This window comes from Sturnira hondurensis, unplaced genomic scaffold (genome assembly GCF_014824575.4).
Source record: "Sturnira hondurensis isolate 20B ecotype Veracruz unplaced genomic scaffold, ASM1482457v3 Scaffold0007487, whole genome shotgun sequence".
NCBI classification, from domain to species: Eukaryota; Metazoa; Chordata; class Mammalia; order Chiroptera; family Phyllostomidae; genus Sturnira; species Sturnira hondurensis.
The window spans coordinates 1,423,605-1,440,445 of NW_028080118.1; the positions used below are offsets into that span (position 1 = coordinate 1,423,605).

A 16,841-nucleotide genomic window follows, 5' to 3' on the forward strand; every position below is an offset into this window, starting at 1 on the left:
TTGCTTTTGTCTGTTGGCTTAGTAAATTACCTCAACTATTTAATAGCGCCTGTTTTCTCCACACCATCTCTGCCCAGTTGTTTTCATTCTTTGGCACGGTTTCCCAGGAGCTGCGACTGGATTATTAAATATAGTGTTCTGCCAGCGATTATTCAGAGGTTTTGCTTAAACATCTTGAGTCAGTCAGGCTTCTACCCTTGCCGATGGATCTGTTCAAACTGCTTTCAAAATAGAGGCAGTCTGCAAGTCTTCCCCAGCTTTTACTTTCTGCTGGATCTCTTCTGGTCCTCTCTGCCTGTGCACAAGGCCTCATACTCCACAGCAACAGCAAGTAGATCAACAGCAAGCAGATCTCTCGGATCTTCTCTGGTCTCACCTGTGTACAACAAGCAACCTTACACATGTACGCAGCCTTCCGGGCCACGGGACAGCAGAGACTTCTGGCAGCTTATCAAGGCCCGTGAGAGCTCTTTTGGTTTTATTTACATTTCTGGCTGGCACGTTACAGCCAGATTGTAGTCTCAAATTGCTGTGATCTTGTCCTTCCCCCGTTGTTTACACTAAGCTCTGTTACTTTGGACAAGCCCCCAGGCTTCAACCTTTTTCTCAAGTCAGTGCCCTCTGGTTTCTGTAGTAATTCTGTCAGAACTGGTAAGGGTGGGAGTTTGACATAAAAGACCTCTTCCCCACTGTTCTTGCTGAAGTTCAGTACGTTTTCTTTATATAAATGTTTTTCAGTATGTTGTATGCCTTTGCTCAATTTACGGAGACCTGTAATCGCTGTTTATGACAACTTTGTTCAGTTTTATAATTGTCTTTGGGGAAAAGATTTGCTGAGCTCCATACTCTACCATTCCCCCATTCACACTCCCTCCCATAGCCCCTTTACTCCTTCCTCTACCTTCTGCTGGGACAACTCAAGTATTTTCTCCTCATTGAGTAATATCGGCAATAGCTTTTCCCTGGCTTCTAATAGAACCCCGGGAACATCTGTGCCTGAACATCTTTGATCCTCTACCTTTAAATTTTATTATTCTAATTATTTTTAACATTTTACTTTTCAATTATAGTTAACATTCAGTATTATGTTAGTTTCAGGTGTATACCGTAGTGATTAGACATTTATATACTTATAAAGTGACCACCAGCATAACTCCAGTAAGAATCTTTAAAAGGTCCTTACTATAAAGGACACATGGACAAAACCAAGGGGGCGGGTGGAAGTAAAGCAGGGAGTTGGGTTAGGCTGGGGAGGGTGAGCAGTGGGGAGAAAAATGCAGACACCTGTAATTGAACAACAATAAAGTAAAAAAAATAAACACACACACACACACACACACACAGAATCTTTAACAGCTCTTTAGTTGTGTTTGCTCTTCACTGCAGGTGGTAATGGCCTATTATTGAGCTACCCTCTGGGCCTTGCTGTTCTCGCACTTGCCCATTAACTGCTTGTTAAAGGCCCACAGACTCTTATTAACCCTCCTCAGGGCATCAATGTAACTTATCAGGTAACCAGCTAACTCTACTCTTTTCACAGGTATTGTTACACCCATATCTCTCAAATGCCTGAATTGTCACACCTGCAACAGCATTTCCCTTCCCTGAGATATTTCCCAGGTCAGCACTAGGAAATCTTTGGTAATTTTATTACCACTCTGTGCCAGACTGTGGGTCACAAGTAAGCCAATCCCAAATCCCCTTCTTATTACCTTCCTCAGACTACTCTTGGTACCACGTTCAGGTTCCCAAGGACAGATGCCAAGAAGGAATTAGATATGCAGAATTATTAGGAAGAATGGCTGTGAGGGAAGGCGAAGGTTGCCAGGGTTTGCTGAAAGGTCAATGATGCAGATTGACCCTTGTGAAGGACATATGGAAGAATGAGTGAAATAATTTTTTATTAGATTTTATTTGTTTATTTTTGGAGAAAGGGGAAGAGAAAGAGAGGGAGAGAAATATCAATGCGTGGTTGCCTCTCACATGCACCCAACTGGGGCCCCAGCCCACAACCCAGGCATGTGCCCTGCCTGGGAATCAAACTGGTGACCCTGTGGTTCACAGGCCCGCACTCATTCCACTAAGCTACACTGGTCAGGGTAGGTGAAAGAATCTATTGACTCAGTGAAATTCTCAGGAAGTTTGTCAAGCCAGTGTGGGAGGGAGTCCTTGAACTAAGTCTGGCTGTCAGAGGAGTTCTGCATATCCCAGGATTGGACCTGCCTTATATAACCAAAGTACACCTGCCTTGTTCAGTCACTGCCTAGGAGTACTCATGGAAAATGTGGCTTCAATGCAAATACAGCAATGGATTTCAGAGTGCAGAAGCTGTGACTCAAATACAAGGTTTGTCTGGAAAAGTTCAGCCATTGTTAATGTTATGAGAACAGTTTGTGTGACATCGATATAACTTGGCAGCCAAGGAGGGTGGGCTGGAATGCGCATGCGTGAACAATGATAACTTCACTGTACAAGTCAGTGGGGATGGTGGACATGTTGAGTGAGCATGTGTACTGTGTGGCTGTAACATTCAAAATGACTGAGCAAGTAGAGCAACGGATCTGCCTCAGAGTTTGCATGAAGCTTGAACATTCCTCTGTGGAAACTATTCGGATGATTCAGGAGGCCCCAGCTATAGGTAACTGGTGATTAGCAGCTTCATCATGACAATGTGCTCACTCATGCATCATGTCTCATACAGTTTTTTGACAAAATATCAAGTCACCCAGGTGACTCAGGCCCCCTACAGCCCAGATTTGGTGCCCTGTGACTTCTGGCTTTTCCCAAAATTAAAATCACCTTTGAAAGGGAAGAGATTTCAGACCATCAATGAGATCCAGGAAAATACAATGGGGCAGCTGATGGTGATTGGGAGAACTGGGTGAGGTCCCAAGGTGCCTGCTTTGAAGGGGACTGAGGCATCATTGTCCTATGTACAGTGTTTCTTGTGTCTTGTATCTTTTTCAATAAATGTCTCTATTGTTCATCTGACATACTGGATACCTTGTGGACAGACCTCATATACTCTCTGTAGTTGGAGTTCTGTGAGCCGCATAAAGAGAGTAGACTTCATGGCTACCATACTTATTCTTTATTGTCCTTTAAATTAACTTTTTCAGCTTTTCATTTTTACTTAATCCTTTTCCTTTTATTACTGATCTACCATTGTATTTCATAATTAATATTTAGACAAAGTGTTATTGAGTCACTAATGTTTGAGGAATAACAGTGGGGACAAAATGAGTCAAAAGAAAGTGTGGAAAGATAAAGGCATGAACAGTGGAATTTTAAGGGAATAATATATGGTGATTTTGAAACAGTTTGAAAATTGGCTTCCCACTTTTCTCAAAATTTATAAAGAATGTAGAGAAGTTTGTAACCTATGCAAGAAACAAGATTTAAAATATTTTTGCCTATAGACTATGTCAAAGGCCATCTACTTCAGTAAATGTCTACTATCTTTTGGGACCTTTAGTTTTCCTTTTGAATGCCCTTCTGTGCTATGCCTTGAATTGTCAGAGGTAACCTGTGCATGACTTGGTTGATGTATCTTAAAAGTTCCCTTCACTACCTAAATGTTTTTGATTTAGATCATCTTAAACAGGTAACCAGAAATCTTAGAGTTTTTACAAAGTCAGGTTTATATAATCATATATGTTGCATCCCTATTGCTATTATATGCATAATTTGTATTTGTTACATGCATGCCTCTAGAAATCATCATCTTTCATTGGGAGGAATGTTTTTTCTTGACATTCCCTAATTTTGTTTACACAAGGATGCACATAAGTGAGCTTGAGTCACGTTGCTTCATTAGACTGAAGCAGTTAGCGTGGCTGGAAGAGGTACCTATCTGTGTTGAAACAGCAGGAGTGAAACCACATCCACATGTATGTCTATGGGAAATGTCTAGTCTGAGAAAACAATTTATTCACAAAACTCTGTTTTCAGTGCTTGGAACTTTGCTACAAACCGAAGCAGGCAACCAAGTAAACCATTCATCCCTCTGTATAATTTGATGAAAACTGCTCCATTCCTGTAGGCATGGCCTTGGGCATTATGTTTATTACCTTTAACTGCATTAAAGGCCATTTAGCATTGGTGTTGAAAATCAAATTATCATTGCTAGCTTAGCCTTCATGTAAACTTGAATCTGACAAATTAAACTGGTAGATTTATGGCTTGAAAGAAAGAACTATTATAGTACATTCTCTGTCTGTGGACACATCTTTCTCATTCCAGCTATCTTTTCCCGCTACTTATGATGATATTTTAATGTTTTTAAAAATTATATTTTAGTGCTTGCTTTGGCAGCACATAGACTAAAATTGGAACAGTAGAGAGAGATTAGCATGGACCCTGTGCAAGAATGACATGCTAATTCATGAAGCGTTCCATATTTTTGGATAATGAGAAAAAAAAGGGAAAGGGTCACCAAGGAACATATATAAAGGACCCAGGGACAAAGTCAAAGGGGAGAAGGATGGAGGGTGGGAGGTGGGGGTGGGGGAAATGCTGATGGGGGAAAGCAGTGGTGGGAAAGTGGAGACAACTGTACTTGAAGAACAATTCAAAATGCAAAAAAAATTACTTTATTGATTATGCTGTTACAGTTGTCCTGATTTTCCCTCTTTGCCTCCCTCACCAAGCACCCCCCACTCCCTCAGGCAATCTTCTCCCTTTTGTTCATGTCCATGGGTCATGTGTATAAATTCCTTAGCTACTCCATTTCCTATACTGTACTTTACATCGTCATAGCTACTCTGTAACTACCAATTTGTACTTCTTACTCCCCTCACCTCTTCACTCATTACCCCTGATCTCCTCCCATCTGGCAACTATCAAAATGCTCTCCATATCCGTGATTCTGTCTCTCTTCTTCTTGTTTGCTTACTGTGTTTTTTAGATTCAGTTGCTGATAGGTATGGGTTTATTTCTATTTTATTGTTCATAGTTTCGATCTTCTTTTTCTTAGATAAGTCCCTTTAACATATCGTATAATAATGGTTTGGTGATGATACACTCCTTTAGTTTTTTTCTTGTCTTGGGAACTCTTTATCTCCTCTTCGATTCTAAATGATAGTGTTGCTGGGTAGAGTAATCTTGGCTCTAGGTGCCTGCTTTTTATCACTTTGAGTACTTCTTGCCAATTCCTTCTAGCCTGCAGAGTTTCTTTTGAGAAATCAGCTGGAAGTCTTATCAGAACTCCCCTGTAGGAAACTAACTGCTTTTCTTTTTCTGCTTTTAAGATGCTCTCTTTAGCCCTGGCTGGTGTAGCTCAGTGGATTGAGCTCGGGCCTGCAAACCACACGATTGTGGTTCGATTCCCAGTCAGGGCACATGCCTGGGTTGCAGGCCAGTTCCCGGCAGGGGACTCATGAGAGGCAACCATACATTGGTATTTCTCTCCTTCTCTCCTTCCCATCCTCTCTAAAGATAAATAAATAAAATATTTTTTAAAAGATTCTCTCTTTATCATTAATCTTTGGCATTTTAATTATGATGTGTCTGAATGTGGGCCTATTTGCACCCATCTTGTTTGGGACTCTTTGTGCTTCCTGGGCTTGCATATGTATTTCCTTCACCAAATAAGGAAATTTTTCTTTCATTAGTTTTTCAAATAGATTTGTGATTTCTTTCTCATTCTTTTCTCCTTCTGGAACTCCTATAATGCAAATGTTGGTTTGCTTGAAGTTGTACCAGAGGCTCCTTACACTATCCTCATTTTTTGGGGGGGATTCTTTTCTCTTGTTGTTCTGATTGGTTGTTTTTTATTTCCTTGAATTTAATATCATTACTTTGATTCTTGGCTTCAACCATTCTACTGTTCACTCCCTGTAAATTGTCCTTTATTTCCATTAATATATCCTTCATTTATGAGTGGTCTTTTTTGTGCTGTTGAGGTCCTCACTTAGTTCCTTGAGCATCCTTATAACCAGGGTTTTGAAGTCTGCAGCTGACAGATTGCTCATCTCCCTTTTGTTTAGTTCTTTTTCTGAGGCCAGAGGCTGCTAGTGCCAGGCCTGGGCTTGCTTAACCAAAGGTATAGGGACTGGGGGCTTGCTGAGGCTGGCTGTTGCTTGTTTGACAGGATTTAGGAAGATGTGAAGCCTGAGCCAAAACCAGCTGTTCCTATGGAAAAGCCACTGTTAACAGCTTGGGCGGGCCATAAGTTAGGTGGGGCAGAGTCTCAGGGGTTCCCCAAGGCAGAGCAAACCCTGTGATCCAGGTTGATGGAGTCTCAGATATAGCACCTGCCTGCCAGCTGTGTGGCTCTGTGAAGGGAGGGCTCAGAAAAGGAACAGTGGCCTCTGCCCACCTTCCTGTCCAGGAGAAAGCTGTCCCTCAGCTCTTGCCCAGATGTCAGATACTTCAGTTCCTCCCAGTGTACCACTGGTGCCCTTCAAGCCTTTGCCCTAGTGCTAGAGCTCACTGGGAGTGAGTCTGAGTAAGTCCATATATGGGCCCTTTAAAAGGAACTGCTTGGGAATCCAGAAGTGCCTTCCATTGACTCAGTCCCTGCTGGTTTTTGCAGCCAGAAGTTATGGGGACTTACCTTCCTAGCACGGGAACCCTGAGCTGGTGGGCCTGCTGTAGAGCTGGGACCCCTTGCCTTTGAGATATACCTCCCAGATTTTTATGTACCACTTGTTGGTGTGGAACCAGCCCACTCCATATCTTCACATCTCTCTGTTGCCTTCCAGTCTGGATGGATGCGGTTTCTTTAGTTCCATAGTTAGATTTCCATTGGACTTGATTTCTGACAGTTCTGAGTGACGGTTGTTCTGTACTTGTAATTTTGATGTGTTTGTGCAAGGAGGTGAGCTGTATTTCCCTACATCTCCATCTTGACCATAAATCTGTGTTTTAACATTTTGGTAGGGCCAATAAAGTAGAAATCTTTCTTCAAGCTGTTCACAACTAGACATATTAATGTGCAGGATGGGTGGAGCAAAAGTAGGTTTTCAGTTTGTATGGAAAACAATACAATCATCAATAAATAATAATAAAAAAATTAACTCTGTTTCGCATATCCACAACTGTAAACCTACTTTTGCCCCACCCTGTATATGAATTTGGGAGTACATTTTAACTGGGAATCACTATGTCTTAATCATGTGACCATTTTACTGGAAAGGTGTACAACCACCTCTGTGAGTTCCTGAGTCTCTTAGAGGTGTGGGTTAGTGAAGAAGGAGGGAGAGATAAACCTTTAAACTATTACAGTTACTTCTTGAATTGATGTGCCATGTAAGAGTGGATCTGATAATCCCAAAGAGCAGATCATCTGATTGCTCTTTCTCTTTGATGTGAACATGGTTAAGGAAAGTTTTATTTTTCCTGACATATTGACCTTCTTAACGCTGTTTGACTTATGTAATAAAAAGTATTTTTTTATTGAGCATGGGCCTGCGAACCAGAGGATCGCGGTTCGATTCCCAGTCAGGGCACATGCCTGGGTTGCAGGCTGGTTCCCTGCAGGCCAACTCCCAGCAGGGGATGCACGAAAGGCAACCATACATTGATGTTTCTCTCCCTCTCCTTCCCCTCTAAAGATAAATAAATAAATAAATAAAATCTTTTAAAAAAAAAGTATTTTTTTTTTTTTTACTTAGCTTGCTTATGTTCCAAGAGCCAGGACAGGAAGGGGAAAGGGCACTCAAGAAACACGCTAGTTGGTAGGAAGAATTTGGTCAGTTATTAAACATTGTTAAAAAATTGGGTAAGTTAAATAAGGAAGCCATGAGAGATTACTTCCTTAATTGAGCACTGAATGATCAGGGGGATATTCTTTTCATTCAAATTTTAGAAAGTTGCCCTGGCTGGTGTAGCTCAGTGGATTGAGCGCGGGCCGATGAATCAGAGGATAGCGGTTTGATTCCCAGTCAGGGCACATGCCTGGGTTGCAGGCCAGTTCCCAGCAGGGGACTCACAAGAGGCAACTATACATTGATATTTCTCTCCTTCTCTCTCCTTCCCTTCTCCTCTAAAGATAAATAAATAAAATCTTTAAAAATATTTTACAAAATTGCTTTTAAAATCTTTATATCTCTTTTAATATTTGTGCACGCTGATGGAATACACGGCTGCACATTTGAATAAGCAACTCAGAAGCACACTGCCACATTTTAGAAAACACTGATCTGAAACACTTATTTGATTATGATAATTTAGTGACTGTTATTATCATCATCCATTGACAGTATGTAACACTTTAGTTAATATAAAATTGCTTATCTAATGTGTAGTGTATGTTGTTTAGTATTAACTTATATATTATAGAAATCATCATTTCATCTTTCAGGGAAATGTAGGTGACTGGCTACATATAAAATTATTTTAGCAACAGCTGGTCTATATGAAAACTCTGCTTAAAATGAAAGGAAAATAAAATAAGTTTTCATGATAATTTTGTTTTAACTTTGTGTATCAGAGACATACTTGTTAATCATATTGTTGTTCCCATGGAGAACAGAAAAGAAAATCGGATATACCTAAAGAAATCAGAAATTACATTTTAAATAAATAAAAAGGAACTGAGACTAGACTGCACAGTCTGTGTAAACAAATACAAATTAAATTCCCACCGAATGCCTGACTTCCTTATTTCATCTGCTTCCTATTCCTACTCAAAGTACCTCTTTCCTGCATTGTAGAAAATCTGAATTCCTGACTAAGACACTTGCAATCTATTTGATTAAAAAAAAGAATGGCTTTACTGTTTTGAATAAATGGAGCATTTATTGGCTCCAGTTGTGTGGTGCCGTATGAAGAGGATTACAGGGCAATTTTGGAGTGGATTTTATAAATTTATATTCCCCATGTCCCATTTGATACATCTTTATCTGTCTGGGTTTTCATCCCTTGGGTAACAGTCTCATTTTCCTTAATACCTGCAAAAAACCCCCCAGAAATTATTGTTAGTATAATTGAATAAAAGAGCAACAGGCACCTTGGCTGATGTGGCTCAGTGGATTGAGCGCTGACCTGCGAACCAAAGGGTCGCCGGTTTGATTCCCGGTCAGGGCACATGCCTGGGTTTCGGGCCAGGTCCCTGGTGGGGGCGTGTGTGAGAGGCAACCACACATTGATGTTTCTCTCCCTCTCTTTCCCCCTCTCTTACCCTCTCTCTAAAAATAAAGAAATAAATTCTTTAGAAAAAAAGAACAATAGATGATATAACTATATTACTCATTCATTCCTTAAATCTGACCATTTGAGTGGACTGTCCCCTGTCCCTTACCTTCCCTCAGTCTTTGTCCCTTCAATGTACAGGATGAGGTGACCCAGCCTTCTAGAGCTGGGAAATGCCCAAGGTTCATGCCGCCTCTAAAAAGGGAGCAAAAAGGGAGATAAAAATGGTAAAATGATAAAAATGGTATGGGCTGTGGAAAGTAAATACAGTAAAATGTTTCACTTGAGTATCGAGATGATGGATGTGTTCTATGCTCAATTCTTCCAATTTCCCTGTACCTATGAAAATGTTCATAATAAAATGTTAGGAAAAAAGAAAAGTGCTTCAGGTAAGATTAGGCCTGAGAAATCACTATGGAATGGTGATGTAGAAGTAACTGGAGACGTTGGCAGGAGGCATTTCGGTGGAGTAGGAGGATGCAAGCCTAGTTGGAATGGATGGGAGAGAAAAGGGGAGCAAAGAACTGGAGACAGCGAGTTGTAGCAGCTCTTTCCAGGAGCTTTCCTGTGAAGGGATAGGAAATTTGCTGCAAATAGATCAGTAGCTACAGGGGACCGAGGGAAGGAAGCTATGGATGAAATGACAGCAGGCATGCAGGCTAGTGGGAGATCCAGTAGAGGGTCACAATGTAATGATGCAGGAAAGGAAAAGAATTACGGGAAGGATGTCCTTGAGTTGCTGTTGGGGGTAAAATTTTGTGCACGAGCAGAGGGGCTGGCCTTCACATGGATGGTTCGCCTATAACAACTGGAGGGAAGGCAGAGAATATGAGTGCAGGTGCAAGAAAAGGGGGTGTGTATTGGTGGGAGCTTGCAGAATTCTCTTTTGACCACTTGTGTTTTCTCAGTGAAAGAAGAAACAAGACTATCACCTGAGTCTGAGCCTGAGGGGAGAAAATACATTAGGAATTTGAGGAGAGGGAAAAATATGTAAGAGCCTCTTCTAGGAGCATGGGAGAGTAAATGGACTGGGGAAATGGAACACTCTATTTTTTAGGGAACAGATCTTAGAAGTTGAATTGCTGGGTCAAAAATAATATCTATGTTCTTGCCCCCTGATGAATATTAATAACTTACCTCTAAGAGTTGGATGCATTTATACGGCTACAAGTAATATACAGTAGTTTCCTCTCACTCACAGTTGCATTTACCCATGGTCCATTGTGATCTGACCATATTAAATAGGAAATTCCAGAAATAAAGAATTCATCAGTTTTCAGTTACATGCCATTCTGAATAGTGTGGTGAAATCCCACTTGCTCCGTCAGTGCCCAGTCCAGGCTGGGAAGCATCCCTGGTCCACCACCTCCACTGTATATGCTCCTGCCAGGTAGTCACTTAGTCGTCCTCCCCGTTACCAGATAGGTAATGAGAGCGAGAGAAAGGGGTGGAGAGAAGGACATCCTTCACATAACTTTTATTATAATATATTGTTATAATAGTTCTATTTCATTACTATTCGTGTTATTTTACTGTGCCTAATTTATAGATTAAACTTTATTGTCGATGTGTATGTATAAGAGAAAACATAGTATATATAGGGTTTGGTGCTATCCACAGACTCAGGCATTGACTAGGGCTTTCAAAACATACCTCCTGTCGGTAAAGGGGGGAGGGAATGGGACAACTGTAATAGCATAATCAATAAAATATATTAAAAATAAACCTGTAAGTTCTTTTAAGGCATGACCCTCATCTGTCTTATTCACTGTTGCACCGCAACACCAAGGAGGGACTACTGTATCAGCTTCTGTCTCTCCATTCCTTTGCCAAGTATGTTGTTATTAAACACTTTTTTCTCTTTCAGTGTCATTGTGGGAAACCCATATTTCCATGTACTTTAATTTGTACATCTCTTAACATGCATGAGGTAAGCATCTTTTCATATGCTTAAAAGTCAAAGATTGCAGGAGAAAGCTAGATTTTTCTGGGGAACTACCTCTCCATCTCACAAGGCCAACAATTCTACTTTCTGTCTCCGTGACTAAATCTATGAACTAGAGCTGAGCAGCACAGAAGATAAGGGGTAGAAAGAATCTTAGAAGAGATCTTAGGTTTTGTCCAAGCTTACAAGAAACTAGTTAGTGTTAGAGGAAGACCCATAACCCAGGACTTCTGAACCCCTGGCCAGGACTCGAGTTCTGTGCTCCGTGCTTGGGGAAGACGAAGGTTTTGAAGTAGGTGAGGGATGAAACATTCATTCGTGGGCTTTAGGAAGATGAATAAGTGCATGTGTTTGTGATGCATTAGGATGGGCGAGGAGCCATGGCTTGCTCATAATAGGCATGTAGCAAATATGCAAGAGAGAGAGAGGGGAAGCCTTGTAGGAGCAGAGAGAGCTAAAAGAGAGAGCAGTGGCCTTCTGGCTCCTAGAACTCTGAATTGAGTGGTCTTTCAGGGTACCAGGAGAGAACACCCAGACAGAAGGAAAAACTGCCACTACTGTTGCTCACAGATCTGCTGTGCGTAACTATGTAATTGGTGAGAGTGGCCAGGAAGGCCTGACAATCACCCACGTCCCGTGTGCTATGTCATAGGCCCATAGGGGTGAGTAAGCCCAGAGTGGGTTCTCATTTCTAATGTGTCCAACAATAGGCTGTGCCTCGCTAATTCAGAAGGGCATCTTTTACTAATCCATCTGCCCTGAAGGGACACCTTTCTCTAACTTGCACAAAAGTGCTGTGTAGGCTAGTGGTGGCAACATTGGTGCTCTCTGCAGTCATTCAGCACAGAGTCCCTGACAGGGGCCATGGGTCCTCACCCATATTCCCATGTCGTCAGCTTCATGTGATGTCCCCAAAACTGTATGGAAGGACTAGGGGGACTCCCAGTCAGTGGGAGCGGGTACAGGGCGGAGGGGGTATAAAGGGAGAAAAAAATGGGGACAGTTGTCCCCAAGAGCATAATCAATAGAATGTACTTTAAAAAGAGAGCAAAAAATAGTAGGTACAAAATAGACAGGGGGAGGTTAAGAATAGTATAGGAAATGCAGAAGCCAAAGAACTTATATGTACGACCCACGGACATGAACTGCAGTGGGGGGAGGTGGATGGGAGGGGCTGTGCAGGGCAGAGGGAAATAAATGGGGGGGGGAATGGGACAACTGTAATAGCATAATCAATAAAATATATTAAAAAATAAACCTGTAAGTTCTTTTAAGGCATGACCCTCATCTGTCTTATTCACTGTTGCACCACAACACCTAGTACAGTGCTTGGCTTTTCCCTCTCCCATGTACTTTTCCGCATAGTCACTAAAAGTATTTTTTAAAATATTCTATTTATTTTTAGAGAGAGAGGAAGGGAGGGAGGAAGAGGAGAGAAACATCATTGTGTGGTTATCTCTCATGTGTCCCCCGCCACCAGGAACCTGGCCCGAAACCCAGGCATGTGTCCTGACTGGGAATCAAACTGGCAACTCTTTGGTTCAGAGGCTGGCGCTCAATCCACTGAGCCACACCAGCCAGGGTGCACAGTATTTTTCATCATCAAAAGAACATTAGTGTCCACTGTGTTCTTCAGGCAACATTGGGACTATTTTGATAAATTTGTACTACTACCTTCTGAAAGATTACAGGAGCTCCAGAGGAGAATCTTTAACATAGTGAAACATTTATATTATATCATATGAAAGCCAGGTCATGAAATTTTCATGTTTAATGGACAGACTGGAGAGAGCCATCTCAGGTTCATCAGTAATTCTCGGTGCTGTCCTGCTCATTTGTGCTCTCCTGCTTTCTCCTTATGTTTTAGTCATTAATGTCTCCAACTGGGTTAAAATAAGGTCCACTTCTGGGCATTCTCTTCTTACAACAAAAGCCTTTGAATTCAGATCAAAATTACACTTTGGTCCAAATTCTCAGCAGAAGAATAGAGCTTCCCAGGTGACTGTGATTTAATTTATGTTACACAGGTGCAATCCCATGCTAGAGGCAAATGGCCAGAAAATTCAATTGACTTTCCTTTTATGCAAAGAAAAGTAGTTAAATGTGTTAAATTCTTACATTTCCTAGGCATTAGGTGGCAAATACCATACTTCTCTTTTATTTCCTGATTTAAATGAAATTAGAGTCTTTTTTTTTTTTTTGAGCATTACCAGGCGCAGAAACATCAAGAGCTCAGGATACAGTCTCAGTGGAATGTGGTGCCAATTCCGCCGGTCCTCCAGGTGCTGGTTCCTATTTCCTGCTGAGATAGGTCCTGAGTATCGGACTTTGCTGCAGGTGGGGCAGGCGTGGCTCTGTTGTTGAGTCTGCTCCTTTGCTTGCTGTGGCTCGCAGTGCCGTTCTCCTTGTCTCCCAAATGGGGATCCAAGGGTTAGCTCTAGACTCCCCGAAGTCTCACACACACAGTAGTACCATTGGCGACCTGCCTTAACAGTCCAGAGCCCCAGATTTCTATCTTGTTTTTAAAAGTAGGCCCTGGCTGATGTAGCTCAGAGGATTGAGCGCGGGCCTGCGAACCACACGATCGAGGTTCGATTCCCAGTCAGGGCACATGCCTGGGTTGCGGGCCAGTTCCCAGTAGGCGATTCACGGGAGGCAACCATACATTGATATTTCTCTCCTTCTCTCCTTCCCTTCCCCTCTAAAGATAAATAAATGAATAAAATCTTTAAAAATAAAAGTATATTTGATTGATTGTGCTATTGCAGTTGTCCCATTTTTCTCTCTCCTTTATTTCCCTCTGCCCTGCACCCCCCCACCAGCATCCCCCCACCTTAGTTCACCTCCATGGGTTGTACATGTAAGTTCTTTGGCTTCTCCATTTCCCATACTATTCTTAACCTCTCCCTGTCTGTTTTATACCTGCCATTTGTGCTTCTCATTCCCTGTACCTATTCCCCCACTGTCACCCCTCCCTCTCCCAACTGATAGCCCTCCATGTGATCTCCGTTTCCGTGATTCTGTTCCTGTTCTAGTTGTTTGCTTAGTACTTTTTTTTTTAGGTTCAGTTGTTGATAGTTGTGAGTTTGTTGTTATTTTACTATACATGTTTTTTATCTTCTTTTTCTTAGATAAGTCCCTCTAACATTCAATAAAATAAGGGCTTGGTGATGATGAACTCCTTTAACTTGACCTTATCTGGGAAGCACTTTATCTGCCCTTCCATTCTAAATGATAGCTTTGCTGGATAGAGTAATCTTGGATGTAGGTCCTTGCCTTTCATGACTTGGAATACTTCTTTCCAGGTCTTTCTTGCCTGTAAGTTTTCTTTGGAGAGATCAGCTGACAGTCTGATGGGAACTCCTTTGTAGATAACTGTCTCCTTTTCTCTTGCTGCTTATAAAAGTTTCTCCTTATCTTTAATCTTGGGTAACTTAATGATAATGTGCCTTGGTGTGTTTCTCCTTCGGTCCAATTTCTTTGAGACTCTCAGCTTCCTGCACTTCCTGGAAGTCTATATCCTTTGCCAGATGGGGGAAGTTTTTCTTCATTATTTGTTCAAATAAGTTTTCAACTTCTTTCTCTTCTCCTTCTCCTTCTGGAACCCCTATGATCTGGATTTTGGAACACTAAAATTTTTCTGACAGGTTCCTAAACCTCTCCTCATTTTTTTGAATTCTTGTTTTTTCATTCTGTTCTGTTTCGATGTTTTTTTCTTCCTTTTGTTCCAAATCATTGATTTGGGTTCCAGTTTCCTTCCTGTCACTGTTGGTTCCCTATACATTTTCCTTTATTTCCCTTTTGTATAGCTTTCACTTCTCCCTCTATTTTGTGATCATATTCAACCATGTCTGTGAGCATCCTGACTCCCAGTGTTTTAAAGTTTGCATCTGATAGGTTGGCTATCTCTTATAACTTAGTTTTATTATTTTTTTTGTGGTGCTTTGATCTGTTCTTTCATTTGGGCCATATTTCTTTGTCTTGGCACACCTGTTACATGGTAAGGGGGGGAACCTTCTGTATTTGCCAGGGTGGGGCAACCCATGTCACTGCATTGTGGCACTGTGTGGGGGGGGGGTCGGAGAGGGAACAGTGCCTCACTCCTTCTGCGGTGGCCCCACTCTCTGTCGCTCCCCTCCCTTCCCACGAGGGCATTCTGCCCTTCCAGGTGCTGATTCCCAGGTGGGTAGAGTTGTTTACGTCCTAGTATCCCGTGGGCCTCTCCAACGGACTCTCCCCTGAGACTGCGAGTCTCTCCCACCATCGCAACCCCCACTTAATTGTACAGCTAGAGGTTTTAAATGTTTATTTTCCCAGTCAGCCAGCTCCACCTTACCCGAGCATTGCCGTGGGTCCTCTCCATCCAGCTGCTTGTCTCCACCCCTCCTCCACATCTGGATGAGTGTTTCTTGAACCCCTTGGTTGTCAGAGTTCCATGCACTTTTATTTTCTGGCAGTTCTGGTTGTTTATTGTTGTTAAACTGGTTGTTATCCTTCTTCTGGTTGTATGAGAAAGTGAAATGTTTTTACCTATGTTTCCATCTCGGCTGGAACTCTGGAAATTTTCTTTAAAAAAGAAGAGCTTTTCTTTATTAGCTACTTGATTTTGCAGTAGCTAATAACTACTGCAAAATCAACTAGCTAATAAAGAAAATCTATTAACTACTTGAAATATAGTCTGCACAGGAGACTTAAGAAAAATATAACCAAAGACACTGAAATAGAGAACAGGCTGACAGGGACCACAGGAGAGAGGGGAGGGAATTTCAGGGGAAAAGGGGAAGGGTTTGCAGGAACAAGGTTAAAGGACACATGGACAAAACTAGGGGTCGTGGAAACAGGGGAAGGAGGTAGGGAGGGCTGGAGGGGTGGGCTGGGATGGTAGGAAAAGGCAGAAAACTGTACTTGAACACCAACTAAAATGAAAAAAACAGCTTAAAAAATAAAGTTAGGAGATTAAAAAAAGTGGTGGAAAATTTCTCTTTAATTTTAGTTTTCAGAATAAGGGGTTGTTACCTCAATGTTGATCAATAATCTGGGGGGTGTCGATTGTGATTTTTAAAATATATTTGATGCATTGCAGGCATTACTACTACTTCTATTAGCACTATTACTATTGATGTTCATTGGGAGCCCCTTCAGGCTGCCTTCTGAGTAGGACTAAAAGATTCCATTAGGTGACTAAGCAGGCAAGTCACATCAATAGCATCAAGAGTCACTGCACTGGGATGCCTGGGAGGAAAAATGAGTCATAGCTGAGGGCCACCTCCATTTACATGGCCTGAAACAGTATGTTAGACTCACAAAGAAGCCACATAGTTTTCTCTTTCTGATTTGTTAGTCCTTTACTTATGACTAAGTGGTTACTTGGGTGCCTGTGTTAATGTGGTCATTTCTACTCTTCATTCCTTTTACCTCTGTGCAATTTTACTACACTGGCCACTACTCTCCACCCCACTGCCACCCGGACACAATGTTGAGTGGAAATTATAAAAATGGACATCATATAACTCATCATTTCTAATTTCAAAAAGAAAGCTTTCCAAGTTCACCAGAATGTATGAGGTTTGTATATTCTCTTTATGTGCATACACGCTCACACTTGCACAAACACGCAAACATCTGTAGATAACATTTTGCCAAGGAATGACAAATACTCTAAGGCAGGGGTCCCCAGTCTCTGGTCCACGGGCTAGTACCGGCCTGGGCCTATTGGGAACGGGGCTGAATAGCAGGAGGTGAGCTCGAATGTAATGCACTT

At 41.8% G+C, this 16,841-nt stretch overlaps 1 non-coding gene across 1 annotated transcript; it reads left to right on the top strand.

Moving 5' to 3' along the window:
- Window positions 1–4,298: 4,298 nt before the first annotated feature.
- On the top strand, window positions 4,299–4,404 carry LOC118991421 (U6 spliceosomal RNA). Its single transcript, XR_005067418.1, has one exon. It is a non-coding gene; the product is annotated as a U6 spliceosomal RNA (small nuclear RNA).
- Window positions 4,405–16,841: the final 12,437 nt, after the last annotated feature.